At 43.1% G+C, this 16,935-nt stretch overlaps 1 pseudogene; it reads left to right on the plus strand.

The window, feature by feature from the left end:
• The window catches only part of LOC113449633 (contactin-6-like), a 131,338-nt pseudogene that overhangs the window by 92,852 nt on the left and 21,551 nt on the right, over positions 1–16,935 (plus strand).

Below are 16,935 nucleotides of genomic sequence, written 5' to 3' on the forward strand. Positions count from 1 at the left end.
GCTGGCTGTAATTCCTTTCTGGTTTTGATAGGGTTCTTGAAAAGAAAGCGATGGGTGTTTCTTTCCCATCCGGGAGTGTGTGGCTTAGGATAGCCCTGACGCTGAAAGGTGACGCATCGCATGTTACTGTTAGCGGTAGGGTCTCACTGTATTGGATGAGAACAGCGTCTGATGTGAGTAGGTCCTTTGTCCGGTTGAATGCGTTTTCCTCTCGCCTCCCCCAGTTCCAGGTGCCTGTTTTGTCCAACGGCCTATGCAATGGCTCTGCCATGGTCACCTTTTGGGGCAGGAAAACATTATAGAAGTTAATCAGTCCAAGAAATGCCTGCAGTTATGTTTTATTTCTTGGTCTAGGGGCTTCCTTGATGGCCCTGATTTTTTTTTTCCATTGGGTGATCCTGTGCTGGTCTAGGAGGTACCCTAGGAATTCGACCTTCTTGGTGCACAGCTGACATTTTTCTTTTTTGACTTTCAGCCCAGAGTCTTTGAATTTTGTAGTACCTCCCTTAGGCAGCTTTCCAATTGTTTTTGATTGGCCGCTGAAACCAGCATGTCATCAAAATAGGGCACTACCCCCTTAATTCCTTGGAGTAGCCTTTCCATTAGGCTCTGGAAAACCCCTGGTGCTACACTGACTCCGAATTGGAGTCTCTTGCAGCGAAAAGCCCCCCTGGTGGGTTACTATGGTTTGCGCCTCTGCGGTTTCTGCATTGACCGGCAGTTGTTGGTAAACCTGTGCCAGGTTGAGCTTCACGAAAACCTTGCCTTCCCCCAGTGAGTGCAGAAGGTGCTGTATTACTGGGACGGGGTAAGCGCTTTGTTGTAGGGTGCGATTGTAGTCCCCACAAATTCTCACCGACCCATCTGGCTTGACCAGAGTGACTATGGGGGTTTCCCACCTGGCATGGTCAGTTGGCTCTAATATTCCCTGTTTGATGAGCTTGTCTAGCTGCTCATCGATCTTGGGTCTGAGTGCAAAGGGCACTCGCCGTGGCTTAAGGCAGATTGGGGAAATGCTGGGGTCTAGGCTGAAGGATATAGGGGGCCCTCGGTACTTGCCTAGGTTGCCGTCGAAGACCTCCTGGAAGTCCTTCGCGAGTTGCTCCTCCCAGTCCGCTTCGGCGACGTGGTTGATGCCCGTCACCTCGATTCCCAGTGGTGCGAACCATTGCAGTCCCAAAAGGCTAGGGCGGTCGCTCTCTACAATAGTCAGGGGAAGTATTTTGGTGCGCCCTTTAAACGTGATTTTAAAGTGTCCTATTCTGACCACAGGAATGCGGTTCCCCTGGTAGTCCTTTAGGATTAGTTTCTGGCTTTCCAGTTCGCGCCTGTGGATGGTAGGCACCAGGCACTTGATTTCCCACCATGCAACCATGGAGAGGCAGGATCCAGAATCCACCTCCATTTTGCATGGCTGGTCTTCAATGCCTACCTCCACGTGTACCTTTCGGGCATCCCAGCTTGAAGAATGGCCGATGGCGACTGTCTGGTGGATTTCTTCTCTTTGTTGGGCCTCACCGAGGCATCTGTTCTTCCTGTCTCGGCTCCACCGGCTCTCGGTGTGTCAGTCCCTGGCTCTGGGGGTGTGCCGTCTCATCTCCGGGGCCTGCTGTCTCATCGCCGGGGGCTATGGTTTCGCTTGAACCAGCAGACCTTGGCAATGTGGCCCCGCTTGTCGCAATGTCAGCAGATTGCTTCAAAAAATCAGCATTCTGACCGAGGATGGTCACCCTCGCACTCGGCACACAGGAACCCCAACTTACGACTTCACCGCTTGCACCCATCCCGTTCCGTTTGGAGTTGGTGGATGTCCTCCTCTTCATCTGCAGTGTCAGAGAAGGAGTCAAGGTCGCCATGATGAGTGGTGGTGATCGCTCAGCGGCTGGTTTCGGAGTGTGTCTCAGGCATCGTGGTTGCCTCAGTGGCTGCGGGCCGGTCTCCTGCGCTCGCCAGTCGCATCTGAGCCACCGACTTCCTGGTTGCCTTGGCTGCGGTTGCTTCTGCGAGGGCGTTGGTGAGGGAGAAGTCACCCCTCGCCATTAGCCGGCTCTGCAGAACGGGGTCCTTGAGCCCAAGGATGACGTGGTCTCGCAGGGCCTCATCCATATCAGTGAACCCGCACATGCCTCCGAGGTCCCATAGATCAGCCACGAAATCACTGATGTTCTCACCCTCTTTCTGGTCCCTCCAGTAGAAATCGTGCCTTCTGATGAGGGTGGGCACGGTGGGGGCATAGTGGCTCCGCAGCAATGGCTCGAGGTCGGCCCAGTCCATCGCCTTCACATCGTTGGGTTTTGCAAGGGCTTTCGCCATCTTGAACACTGCGGGCCCGCAGTGTGTCAGGAACACGGCCCTTTTTTTCTGTCCATTTGCATCTTTGAGGTTGCTGCTTTCCAGGAACATAAGGAATCGGTCAATGTAGGATTCCCAGTCCTCAGCAGCCTGGTTGAAGGGTGCGGGTGGTGCGATGTTGCTGGCCATATTATCGGTCGCTTGTGTCATGGTGCCACTTGCTTGGTGGGTCTCTGTTTCACGATCCCACCTTTGTTGCCAGTGTTATATTGGTAGATTAGTCCCAAGGAGAGACGCGAGAACAGTGATTTTCAAGCTCTTTTTATTGTGTGCTTAGATCGGCTCGTCCGGCTTCAGATTGGTCGTGGCTTATATAGAACTTTCTTTCGGCACCACGGCCAATGACATTGTTTCGAATCTCCCACAATCGGTTTAGCCAATCGTGGGTGATTCGCAATGGGCCAATCACTGCGGCTTACTCAGCCAATCCGAGCATGGTGTGTTCTAACCTATCAGAATTCAGTATTACAAGAATGCTAATACAGCTAATACAGAACAGCTACCATATTTGAACTTTTCTTCTAGGGTATTTCTATAAAACTTTGCTAATGTAGATCACTTAGTATTTTTCCAATCTCCCTTTTTATCCATATTTCGGATCAGAATAAAAATGAATCCAAGTTAAAATAGCAAAACTAAAGAAAATATAAAGTTGCCATATAGAAGTAGAAGCATATTTTCAGTTTAAAGAAATTTAAGATGGACATATGTACAAGCTAGTTGTGGTTGAAATGAAGCTGCTGCTCACCAGTCTGTCTTTATTGCATATTTGAAATTCTATATTGAATAGAAACAATGGCTAATAACTTATAATAACTAATAAAAATTAGTCACAACTAATAACATGAAGTGTTAGGGCACATACAATACATTCTCATTAGTCTAATCCTTTTTGAAGTAAGCAATATCATATAAAGAATAGCAGGCATGACACAAGAAAAAGAAAAGAAAAGCTATACTGTATTGCTAAATGTAGTTTACACATGCACCACACTTTTTAACCTTAAAAAGAATTCTTGTTTGTCCCATGGCCATACATTCCTTTGTGTAGCAATTTGATTTTTAAAAACTCTTCACTTGTTTCTTTCAGGTCTCCAAAACTTTCATCAACTCCATGCAACCGTAACTTCCTCGGTCTTCCCCTTCCATTCAATCAATTTATTCTTCCTTATATTTGTCTCATGGTTTGATACTTATTCTATTTACGTGACCAAACTTCTGAAACATACTATGGTATCTTCATTCTGCTCACTCATGCCTGAATTCAATTCACATTCCTTAAGTATCTATTCATTCTTATACCCATTTTTCTTGTATTCTTACGGATACTTTTTAGGTAAACCATTCCCATTGCATTAAAATTATGGTTATATTTCTTCCAGCATACTCAAATCTACTTCCATATAACTAAATGAACAGAAGTGTGTTCTTCTGTAAATCATATAAATAGCATTATGCATGCAGTAGAGATGGATCCTAACTATGTATGGTGTTTCAACGATGTTTTTTTAAATGAAATAAAAGCCTTAATTTGACAATTGAAGTTTTTATTAAAAATCAAAATAATAACATAGTATCACAATTACAACATTTTCAGAGAACATTTGTTTTGGTTCCTTTCTGGAGAAGTTTGGGCAGTTCAATTACAGGCCTCATTGGTTTTGTACTGTATTCAACTGAAATGTCAGAATCTAATAAATCTAATGTTTATTGCTGCTCATTGGGCTGCTTATCCTTGGTGATAGAAATCTCTATAATACTTCACATGCACCGAGTGTCTATTCTTCCTTTTGGAAACAGGTTCTGCTCTATGATACATTCCTACAGAGAGAAAGCAAAGCTGATAGTTAATGAGAAAAAGGAAGTTTTAAAGAAAGATTCTTAAGAAACAATAGCTTGAGTCAAATGAAGCAATCATTTCAGCATCACTCATATAAATTGATGTGATCTGGTTAGACTGGTATATCCATAGAGACTTTACTTTAGTCTTCTTTGAGATAGATATGTTTTATTCTTCTAAGACAGCAAGGATGCATATTTCATGGAATACATGGTTGAATTGCTTAACATAGCATAGTAGAACAAAATAAAATAACAGTGTGTGGCATTTTCTGGATTCTGTTTCCCAAAGATACATAATTGTAGACTTTTCTCCAACTTCTTAGACACTATGCTTAAACAAGTGGCAGATACATTTGGCTGGAAATTCATATTCAGTTCATGCAGCCTAACCTGTCAATCACCCTGGGCACTTAAAGAAGTAAAAAGAGATAAAGAAGGATTGTGATCTGAAAGATTAACCCTTAATCTTCATGAGATGAAACTCTGATACAGGGAGAAAGACAGAGACAGAGAATCTAGATATAAGTATTTTTAAAAGTTCATGTTACTTGCCTTAATACAACTGATTTCAACCTAAATAGTTTCTTCAATTGAACTTTGGGTCACACAAGCAAGAAAAGATAGACAAACGTCTATTTTCCAAGTGTTGCATCTAGGGCCAGTCAAGGTGGGCAAAAGAATACTTATCCATTATCTTGTGAATATCTCAGGAGAATTTTATGCCTGATTCAAAGTATCAATTCATTTTCAAAATCAGATTTTTTCCCCTCTATCTGAAGGGTGGTGGTGGTGGTGGTGAATCATCAAGTTTCTTTTAACTAGCATCCCTAAATAAGTACTGGTTGAATTGTGAATAAATACACAATTCATAAATACATTTTTCAACAGATATTGCAAGTTGGAAACACTGGAGTTCTCTGTTTATATTATTGTCCAGATTAATGGCCATTATATTGTTATGTCACAACATCATTTTTTTGTTTTCCTACCAATCTACATATTTGGTATAGTATTTATCACTGTATCCAGGATTCCTACTGCAATTTATTTACATGCATATGAATTACCATGACTGCATAATGCTTTCATGAACATACTCACTTCAACTGCTTATAACAAGGGAGTTGTTATCTCTAATTTATCAAGCAATAATTGGAACAATAGTAAAGAGGTGCAGATATCAAATATGTGGTTCATTCTTTTGTCTCCCAGGTAAACTAGAAGGTTGCTAATGAAGTGGTTGAGGATAATGATTTGGTTGAAGTGGTTGAAATGTCTTTTGCAGTTGTTTAAACTGGTGTCTTTGAAAAAAGAACTTTGAAATCTTTATAGTTATTCTTGAAATGCCTGGCATTTGTCAACCTCTTGTATGCTCAAGGACTTTTTCCTGTCCCACAGAAAAGACTGTCATCATTAACCCACCTTGTGATATTGATGTTATCGTTGGAGAAAGTGTAGTTCTGCCTTGTCAAGTGTCCAAAGATCCATCCATTGAGGTTGTTTTTTTCATGGTCATTCAATGGAGATCTTATCAGTTTTAAAAGAAGAATGAGCCATTTTGAAAGAACTGAAGTTTAGTTTCATTGCTGTTTGTGTGCATATACTTTTGTACACTCATTTAAAAACATCTCATTTTGAAATGACATGAAAATTACTTTTACTTTTTCTCCCTTTAGTAAACTATGTACAGGGACATTTTTTATGTATGCTTGTGTAATGTATGCATGTGTGTAACAGATGTATAATAGAAAGCTATCATCTGTGCAGTCAGCATCTAGTATTAAGTTTTGCACTGCATAATTATTTGAATCTATTATCTGGCCTAAATTATAACAAGAGAGTATTTCTACAAATGTTATGCTTTCTCTCTGCTTTGGATGCTTTAAGAAATTGAGCACTTAGAAAAGCACTTACTTTTTTTCATGACAAAGGCAAGGCATGATGATAGTAAACATAGTCTACTCCCCCCAAAAACTTTGATTTTCCTGCTGGAGGTGAGATCCGCCTCCATCCTTTTGGCCTTCCAAAAGGGCCTTGAAACCTGGTTTTGCTAGCTGGCCTGGAGCCCCAATGGCTGTGCTCTATGCTAGGGGTGGCCGATGGGGTAAAGAGAAGATCCCTGCCCCTATGTTGCTCTTCCTCTTGGATTTGAGTCTCTTTTTAGTATCTCTTAATTTCAATAACTTTGTATTATCTTTTTATGATTATGTAAGCCACCCAGTGTCCGGGGGACGAGCGGTCTGCCACCTCCAAGTGGTGTCCCCTGGATGCGCGAAGCCGTCAAACGCTGACCGTAACTGAGAGCAGACCCTCCGACGACAGGCCCACGCGACAGGCCGGCTGGAGTACTCAAATGCCGCATCAACATGGTGGAAACGCCCACTACAAAACACACGTCCAATGCTACCGCGCTCGGGGAACCGACGGGCGCAGGAGACCATTGGCCTGCGCCAAAAATCAACGAAATGGTCCACGCGGAAAGCACGGCACACCTGCACCGTGAGAAAGCTATGGCGACCGCGTCCGGTCCGCGCGCACGGAGACTACCCGATCCCGTGAAAAACGCAAGCGGGAACAGAGGACTGCCAGACGCTCAAGGTGGCCACCTGGAACGTGGATTCGCTGACTGGACGCCACCGAGATCGTCAGGGCCATGCGGGACAGGAAGCTGGACATCTGCTGCCTCCAGGAAACTCGCTGGAAGGGCAACAAGGCTACGACTATAGACGGCTACAAGATCATATACACCAGCTGTAAGGAAAACCGCGCGGTGTAGCTGTGGTTGTCAGTCCAAGCTGGCAAAGCTCCGTCGCAGAAGTTAAGCGCCTCACAGAACGACTGATGATAATCGTCGTAGCGACCAAGAGGCAGCGCCTACACATCTTGTCCGCCACGCCCTCAGACCGGATGTCACGAGGAGGAGAAGGATACCTTCTGGGAACTGCTCGACATCCAACTCAGGCAGATCCCACACGAAGACGACATCATCATCTCGGGCGACCTGAATGGTCATGTAGGGCGGACAAAAACGGACACCAGTGCCACGGTGGGCACGGCACAGGCGATACGAATGAGAATGGCCAGAGGATCCTGGACTTTGCCGACTCCCATGATATGACCATCACGAATACCTGCTTCATTAGGCGAGAATCTCAACTCCTCACCTACCATAGCAGAAACGGGAGCCACCACACACAGATCGACTACATCATCGCACGACGAAGAGCCGCTAAAAACGTGCTCAACGCCAAGGTGTACCCGCACGAATCGAGCAGTCAGCACAGGCCGCTGATGGCGAAGATCAGGATCAGCAAGCCCAAGACCAGGATTGACAAAAGGAATGCAGACCAGCCACGAATCAAGTGGTGGAACCAGAAGAAGATGGCGGGACCCCTCATCAAACCGGAGCAGTTCCCGCAGATGGTCGACGGGCCACAGGAAGCGTGGTCCATGCTGAAGAGCACTGTTCACACTGTCAAGTTGCCAACAGCTTGGTTGCACCAAGCCAGGACGGAGACGCATCGAACGAGATACATGGCTCTGGACACCGGAAGTACAAGATGCCGCACACCTGAAGAAACGGCTCTACAAGGCCTTTCTTCAGGACAAGACCAGCGAGAAGCTCTCTGCGAATACAAGGCGGCCAAAAAGGCAGCCAAGAAAGCAGTAGCGACAGCCAGAAGCTCCCACTACGATGACATCTACGAGAAGCTGAACACGCGAGAAGGCGAGAATGAGATCTACCGCCTAGCCAAACACAGACACAGGAAGACCCTGGACATTGACCAGTTTCATGGGATCAACGACGAAAGGGGAAATTTGATCGCCAACCCCAGAGACGCTGCAGAGAGGTGGCGGCAATACTTCGAGAAGATCTCCACCGAGGAGTTCCCACACCCACGAACCCCGCGAGGTGACCCAGTTGAAGGCCCAGTCTCAGGCATTTATGCCAGCGAGGTCGCCGACGCCATCAAGGCCATGAAAAACGGTAAGGCAACAGGACCAGACGACATCCCTGCCGACTTCTGGAAAAAGGCACTACCGGCTCGGCATTGTGGCTGTGCGAGCTGTTCAACAACATCGCTCCACGGGAAAAGTGCCACACGACTGGTACCGCAGCACCACTGTTCCGATCTGAAGGGAAAGGGCAGCCCAGCGGACTGCTCCAACTACAGACCGGTCAGGTTACTGTCACACACTATGAAGATCTTTGAACGCGTCCTTGATAAGCGCATTCGGGACATCGCTCGACATCAGCGCCAACCAGGCTGGATTCATCAAGAACTGCGGCACCACCGACGCCATCTTCGGTGTGCGGATGCTGATGGAGGCTCACAGAGAGAAGAAAATCCCGCTCCACACCGCCTTCCTAGACTTGGAAAAGGCCTTCGACCGAGTCCCGCACGATCTCATCTGGTACGCACTGCGAGATCACGGCGTGCCTGAGCTGCTCGCACAATGGGTCCAACTCCTATACAGATGTCACAAAAGCCGTGTAAAAGCGGCAGCTGGGATATCAGAGGAGTTTAATATTACCGCCGGCGACACCAGGGCTCTGCTCTCTCACCACTGCTGTTCATTCTGGTGATGGACACAATTACACACGACCTGTACACGCCCGCTCCATGGACGCTGCTCTCACGCCGATGATGTGTTCCTGGCCAACCTGTGCAAGGCTGAACTCGAGCACCGAGTCCAACAGTGGCACGACCGCTCGAGCAGTTCGGGCCCGGCTGAACCTAAAGAAGTCCGAATACCTGACCACTGATAATGAAATGACAGGCTCCATCCACGTGAACGGGCAGGAGCTACGCGCGCGCTCCACCTTCAAGTACCTGGGAACTACTCTGGGGAAGAAGGCCTACTACAAACTGAGGTGGCAGCCAGGATCAATGCAGCGTGGGGCAAATGGAAGTCCGTCACGGGCGTCCTCTGTGACAAGAAGATGCCGATGCGCCTGAAGGCTAAAATCTATAACTCTGTGGTGCGCCCGTGGCTATATATGGCGCAGAGTGCTGGCCGACACCAAAGAAGCCGAAAGCAGACTCCAGATAATGGAGATGCGAATGCTCCGATGGTCGGTAGGCCTCACCCTACTGATCGCGCCAGGAACGAAGAAGTGCGAGACGGTTCAACGCCGTGCCCATCCCCATGGTCATGAGGCAGTCCCGGCCACGATGGTTCGCCACGTGAGCCGCGCCAAGGAAGAATCCATCATCAAATCTGTAATGAAGGTGACTGTCGGAGGAGCGAGACCGCTGGTAGACCTAAACAACGCTGGATGGACACGATCAAGGCCGATCTAGAGATCGCGAAGGCAGACCCGACACACGTGGCAGACAGAGAGGTGTGGAAGCAGTACTCAAGGACATTAGCGGACTCGCCCGAGCGCGAGACAAACGCTGAAGAAAAAGAAGAAGAAGAAGAAGCCACCCAGTGTCCATATAAATTTAATAAATAATTAAATGGAAGAAGTTGAAACCTTGTGAAGGTTCAAAGAGATCTGTTATGATTTCTTTTAAAGAAGATTTTGCCTCCAAATGTAGAGTTCAGACCTTATATGTAAAAAAAAATGTTGCAAATTTCTACTGATATGATAGTTCTAGAGATTTCTAGCACAGAGTCTCTGATTGAAAGCAGTAATCAATGACATACTCAATCAAAGCAACACAGTTTTCTTTTCTACACTTAAAGACTGAGCTGACTCACTCCCACCATTAGGAGGAATGCTTGGTAAAAATCTTATTAAACTAAATGTGTGCTTGTAATTTATCCCAAGTTCCCAAAATACACTGTATGGGCCTGTTTCTTCTAAGTCATAAGATTTAGTTTGAAGTCTGTTTCTGTCTACTCAATAGAAGCTTTATTGCTTTAAATAGCCACATTTATTTAAGTTTTGCTTTCATTGTTGGCATTATTTGTGGGAATTGTAATAAAAGTGTCTGAATGAAAAAAAAATAGATTACACTATTGTATAATTCAATTTTAAAACTGCATCTTTATTAATATTTAACACATGATAAAAATATACATTATGAGAAATGCATCATGTGATTAATTGTATTCTTTTTATCTAAGGATTCTGTGGGGGATCTTATGATAAGAAATATTCAGCTAAATCATGCTGGAAAATACACATGCACTGTGCAAACATTGATGGACACTCTGTCAGCATCAGCAGAAGTAATTGTAAGGGGTAAGTCTACAAACTCTAAAAATTAAGCTAATTATATAGAAGTACATGATGCCCTTAAATTTTAGAGAAATTAAATATGCATAACTAATTATCTATAACTCAGGTATATGTTGTACTGTTATATATTCCCTTGAAACTAAAATTTGCTCTATAGGCAATTGACTTTTATATTGAGAATGTATGTTGCCCTAAAGGCTGACTTATAAATATTAGAGGCAAGAACTATTTAATTTTGAATCATATAATGAAGACTGGAGTGGAAAGGGAAACTGAAATTTTATTTGGCTTAGATATAATTGTTTATGATTGGGAAAGAAAGCCACTCCCAGGAGTACCAGTGAAGAAACAGGTATGAGCATTGATAGTGGCTGTGTAGCAGATGTAATTTTGAAAACTTAATTTGTCATGTTCTTACTGCAGGTTCAAATTAATTCACATATCCTGAAGACAGCAATTGTAAAATAGGAAGCTACATGATACCAAGTATTCATGCAGATATGATAATAGTTGGTTCATTCCCTATTAACTGGAAGTAGCAGAATGACTTGGAATAGAGGTTTGGGTTTTAGTGCTTATTTCATTTACAAAATCCATTATTGGCTGGGGAATTTTGGGAATTGAAATCCATACAACTTAAAGTTGACAAGGCTATGAAGCACTGATATAATATGTTGCTTTCAGTTCCAAGACCATTGAATGGCTAGAGATAGAAGGGAATCATTTTGTATGATTGCCTAAGAAGTGGAGAGAAATGTCCTTTGTGTAGCTTAGACTGCATTATTTTAAGAGGGATGGGAATTTGCCAACAAAGGAGATTGCTGAACTGCATCTCCCAGTCAGCATGACTTCTTTTTCAGATTGGCCAAGTGTTGTTTTTCTTTGGTATCAGGAAGGTTCTAACCCTGGATTTAAAAGACACTTTCTGAATCAAATCTATTTTATGTTGGTACTTGTGTAAGATGTTTTAGCCCTTAGGGTATACACTACATGATTGAAGGGAATTTCCCATGTTTATTTTGAACAAACCCCCTTAATCAGGTGCCTTAGTACTAAGTTCACCAGTAAACCCTAAACCACAACAGAACTTCAAACAATTCTGCTAAAATAACATGGATCTTCTGTTTCAATAAGGCTTTCCTGTCCCACCAAAAGATGTTACTATTGAATACGTATCTAGTACAACTGCAGTGTTGAACTGGAAATCAGGACCAGAAAACAACATTCCTGTCCACACCTACACAGTTCAGACAAGGACCCCTTTTTCAGTTGGATGGCAAGCTGTTTTAACAGGTACATGTTTCTGAATTACATTCTATGCTGTTTTCAAAAACTGTCTCTCTCTCTCTAACCCTTTTATTTTTGGTTTTTCTTAAATTCCTGAAGTCATTAATGGAAAGACCCACACAGCTACGGTGGTTGATCTAAATCCCTGAGTTGAATATGAGTTTTGAGTTGTAGCTGCTAATAGTGTTGGAATTGGGGAACCAAGTACACCCTCAGAGCTACTAAGAACTAAAGCATCTAGTAAGCTACTTAAAATATTACTGTTGGGTTTTAAGAGTTCTTAAAATATAATTTCACTCATAATATTAAATCATAATGGTTTACCTTTCAGTAACTTTCAAAGCACAATAAAGGGTTTAAAGGGTTATTTGTATTTAATTATTTATATTTCTCTGCTCCCATTTTCAGCTAAATATGGGCATCTAAACTACTTCACATCAATTTAAGGCTAATAATTGCAATATGAAACCTTCCATAATGGAAGGCGAAATTCAGGAAGTGGAGAGGATATCTGGGGTGTCTCAATGTTCTCTTTCTCTTTTGATCACCAACCACATATTGGAGGGAGGTGATGAAAAAAAAGAGCCTTGTGGTATCATAATCTCTCTTTGATGAAACAATTTTTAAAGGGCACAATTATGTATTGACCTGGCTTTAAGTCTTATTGAACTCCCTTAAACTTACTTTTATACAGATATATAGAATGGTAGATAGGTTGGAAGAAAGAAGAGGAAAGAAGGAAAGGAAAGGGGAAGGGAGGGAGGGAGGGAAAGAAGTAAATTTTATTGCATATTAATCAGCATATTGATACTGTTATTTATATAATGTATAGTATTAGCATAGTTACCTAATATTAACTTGCAGACAACTATATGAATGCAAACAGTGCTATGCATTCCCTAATGTATTTTCACATATACATTTCCTTAAATATATATATATATATATATATATATATATATATATATATATATATATCTATCTATCTATCTATCTTTGGTTGTTCGGGTTTTCTCCCGCGTAAGATTCGAAGTATCTAGGCAACGTTTCGATGAAGTCTCATTCATCATCTTCAGGCTTCTGTCTTCAGCTCTGTGCTTCTCTGAGTCAGAGAAGCATATATATATATATATATATATATATATATATATATATATATATATATATATATATATATATATATATATATGCATACGCATACGCATACGCATATACATATACATATACATATACATATATCAGACTTACAGACGAACACAATACAGAAGCCTGATGATGGCAGATGAGATTCTGCCGAAATGTTGCTACAACTTTAAAAGCACAACTATAATGATGTGGGAAAATACCTGAACAAAGCTGAATACCATACATGTAAGTACCCGCAAAAACTTAAGAAAATGAATAGATAGATAGATAGATAGATAGATAGATAGAAGAGAGAGAGAGAGAGAGAGAGAAAGAGAGAGAATCAGTAAGATATTACACAGGCATCATATCAAGACTGCCTTCAAAACAGACAGAAAAATAGCAGCCATCCTAAGAAACCCCAAACAAAAAATTGACCTGGAAAACCAAGGCATATATGAAGTCCCCTGTGCATCATGCCCTGCCACATACATTGGACAGACCAGTAGAAGAATAAGTACCCACCTAGATGAACATAAAAATGCAGTAAAACAGCTAGAACACACTTCCTCACTAGTCCAACACATGAAAGCCACAGGTCATAGCATCGACTTCAATGGCACCAAAATCCTAGCCACTATAGAAAACCCCAGCTACAGAATTATCAGAGAAGCCATAGAGATTGAAAAAAAAACTGAAAGCATGAATAGAAGAGATGACTCCAACAGACTGTCAATTATCGGGAAGCCTGCACTCACAAACAAAAAAATCTCCACACCACAACCCAGGCAAACACCTGGGCACAAACAGACTCCCCCTGATACCTCCAGCTCAAACACACCCCAACCAGGCACCCAGATGAAACCTAGCTTCCTAATAAATGATAGCCATCCGTTTACTCGGAGCCAAGCCACACTAAAAGCCTCCAATACAGGAAACACAATGTTGCCAGCCAATCAAGACAAAAAAAGCTACAAAACAGACAGAAAATATTACAAACACCAATCAAGCAGAACACAGCAAACTCCAAGACCAATAAACACAGACCAAGACTCCCAACCAATCAGGATGAAGAAAAAACCATTCTGGCACAGCAGTAGGCTAGCACCAAATTTAAAACAGAAATGGCTGTGAAAGTCTGATTCACAGACGAACACTATACAGAAGCCTGATGATGGCAGATGAGATTCTGCCGAAACGTTGCTCCAACTTTAAAAGCACAACCATAATGATGTGGGAATATATCCGAACAAAGCTCAATACCATACATATATATAGTGTATATATCTATATTCATAGATTTTCACGGCTACAGTTATGCAGGTCTTTGGGTCTTTTCCCATGTAAGATTGAGAGTATCTTGGCAACATTTTGAAGAGGTTCCACTCATCATCTTCAGGCTGGTGCTTTTGGCTTTGTGCTTGTGCGAGCAAAGTGTGATGAGAGCTGCTGTCTCCCTTTATATACTGGTGGGGAGGTTGGCTGTGTTGTCATTTCTTGATTGGTTGATGGAGTTGATGTTTGCAGATTGGCTGGCTTTTTTGTAAGAACATGTGTGGCTGAGGTGTTGGCTGTGTGTGTATCAGCCTCCTGTTTTGTAATGACCTGAGTAATGGGCTGTGTGATGATCTTCTGAGTTTTATTGTTTTGACATCCTGGGTCTTGTGCTGTAATCTCTTGGGTAATAATGACCTGGGTCATGGACTGTGTGATGACCTTCTGAGTTCTATTGTTGTGGCATCCTGGGTCTTGTGCTGTAATCTCCTGGGTCATTGGCTGTGTTGTAACATCCTGAGGTTTTGTGGTGTAACCTCCTGAGTTCTGTGATGTGATATCGTGACTGGGTGGCTGTGATGTGATGTTCCGAGTTTTGGGTTGGCTCCGAGTTTGAGACCTGGATATGTGTTCATGGACTGTGTCCGTTTGCTTGGTTTGGGGATTGGGGTGTGTGGCAGCTGGTGATGCAGCCGTGGTATGGTTTCTGGATGGTAGTTACCTTTCATCTATGGGGTGGATTTGGGTTTGAGTCTGGTGAGGGAGATTGGTGGTGGTGTCATGTGTTGTTTTGGGTCTGGTGTTGGTTTTTGTGGCTGGGACTCATTTGTTGATAAGGGCTATTTTCCAGATGTCTGGTAGATGGGAGGTATCATCCCATTTATTCATGTAATGGGGCTGTTTCTCTGTTTCGATGGTTATTTCTCTGGTTGTTGGTTGATGGTTGTTTCTCTATTTCCCTGATTATTCTGTTGTTGAAGTGTTCAGTACTGGAGATTAATTTGGTTCCCTCAAAATTAATTTCATGCCCTGTGGCTTTAAGGTGCTGGAAAAGGGAGGAAGTATGTTCTTCTTTTCTGACTGTGCTCTTGTGTTCTGCGATGTGTGCGTCCATTCTTATGTTGGTTTGTCTAATGTATGTGGCTGGGCAATTGTTGCATGGTATTTCATAAACTCCTTGGTTTTCTAGCTGGATCTTGTCTTTGGGGTTTCTTAGGATGTTGGCTATTTTTTGGTCAGTGCCGAAGGCTGTCCTGATATTGTGTTTGTGGAGAATTTTGCTGATTTTTTCTGTGGTGCCTTTGATGTAGGGGAGCAGTGTGATACTGTTGTCTTGTTTCATGTCTTAGTTTTTTGGGGGTATCTCTTTTCAGATTAGGTTGGTGATTGTGTTTCTTTGGAATCCATTGGAAATTAATACGTTAGTGAGGGTGTGTAGTTCTGTTCTCAGGTGGTCTTTGTCAGCTAGGCATTTGGTTCTGAAGATGAGGGTCTTGGCTATGGAGTTGATCTGTGCAGGGTGGTGATGGGATTGTGCATTTAAGTAGCAGTTGGTGTGTGTTTTCTTCCAGTGGATGATGTGTCCTAGGGTAGGGGTCGCCAATCTTTTGGACCTCAGGGACCACCAAACTCATAATTTTAGATCCCAGAGACCACTAACTGGTTCTGTGGGCATGGCCTGATTTGTGGGTGTGGCTTGGTCATGTGACTGGCTGGGCATGGCTTGTATGTAAATATTATAAATATTTATATCAAAATTGAATCTTTTATAAAAAAGAGCAACTTTTACCCCAAATCAGGCAAATCAAGAAGGCAGATTGAGTTGCTCACAGAATCACAGATTCATTCAGAGATCTATCTATCTGCCATTGGCTAGCTCAGTCTGTCACATAAAATTTGCTTGCAAGCAAACACATAAAATTTGCTGGCAAGCAAACTCACAAAATTAGCTCACAACACACCATGCATGTAAATATTGAATTTTTTATTTTTTTTAAAAAAAGCAACTTTTACTCAAAATCAGGCAAAGCAGGCAGATTGAGTTGCTCACAGAATCATTCAGTGATCTAGCTATCTGCCATCAGCTAGCTCGGTCTCTCAAATTTGCTTGCCGTGAGTCTGCATTGAATTTGCTTGCAAGCAAACCTTCGGTGCTAAGCGAGGTTTGACTTTGCTGAGCTGAAGATCTAAAGGCTAGCTAGAAAGCAAGAAATCCAACCATTTCCTGCTTCCTTGTTAATCTAAATCTCCCTGCACATCAGAACAGATGATGGTCGGAAAAAGGAAAAATAGCAATTTATTAGGTAAGTTTACTGGGTAAGGAGTGAGTGGGCGGGGAGGGTTCCTGCGGGCCATGTGAGCAGCGCAGCCTTGTGTTTCTGTGCAGCCTGGATTAATTGCTTTGTGGGGGTGCTCTGGGGATGAGATTTCTTTGCGGCTCACCAAAATTTTCTCATGGCCCACTGCTTGGCAACCACTGTCCTAGGGAGCCATTGTTTTTTTTGTAAATTAGGACATCCAGGAAAGGAAGTTGGTTGTTGGGTTCTGTTTCCATGATGAATTGTATTTTGGGGTGTAGGTTGTTGAGGTGTGTGAGAAAGTTGTCCAGTTTTTCTTTCCCATGTGGCCAAATTACAAAAGTTTCATCTACATATCTAAGCCAGACTTTGGGTTTGTGTTCGGATTTGTCTAGAGCATTGGTTTCAAAGTGTTCCATGTATAGGTTAGCAATGACAGGTGAGAGGGGTGATCCCATAGGTGCTCCATCTGTTTGTATCTTTGTCTATTGTAGCTGAAGTATGTGTTGGTTAGGTAGTGGTTGGTCAGATCTAGGATGTTCTTAGGGGGGGTGTATTTGTTTT

This window comes from Pseudonaja textilis, chromosome 2, assembly GCF_049901715.1.
Source record: "Pseudonaja textilis isolate UNSWEBS1 chromosome 2, rPseTex1.2, whole genome shotgun sequence".
NCBI lineage: Eukaryota > Metazoa > Chordata > Lepidosauria > Squamata > Elapidae > Pseudonaja > Pseudonaja textilis.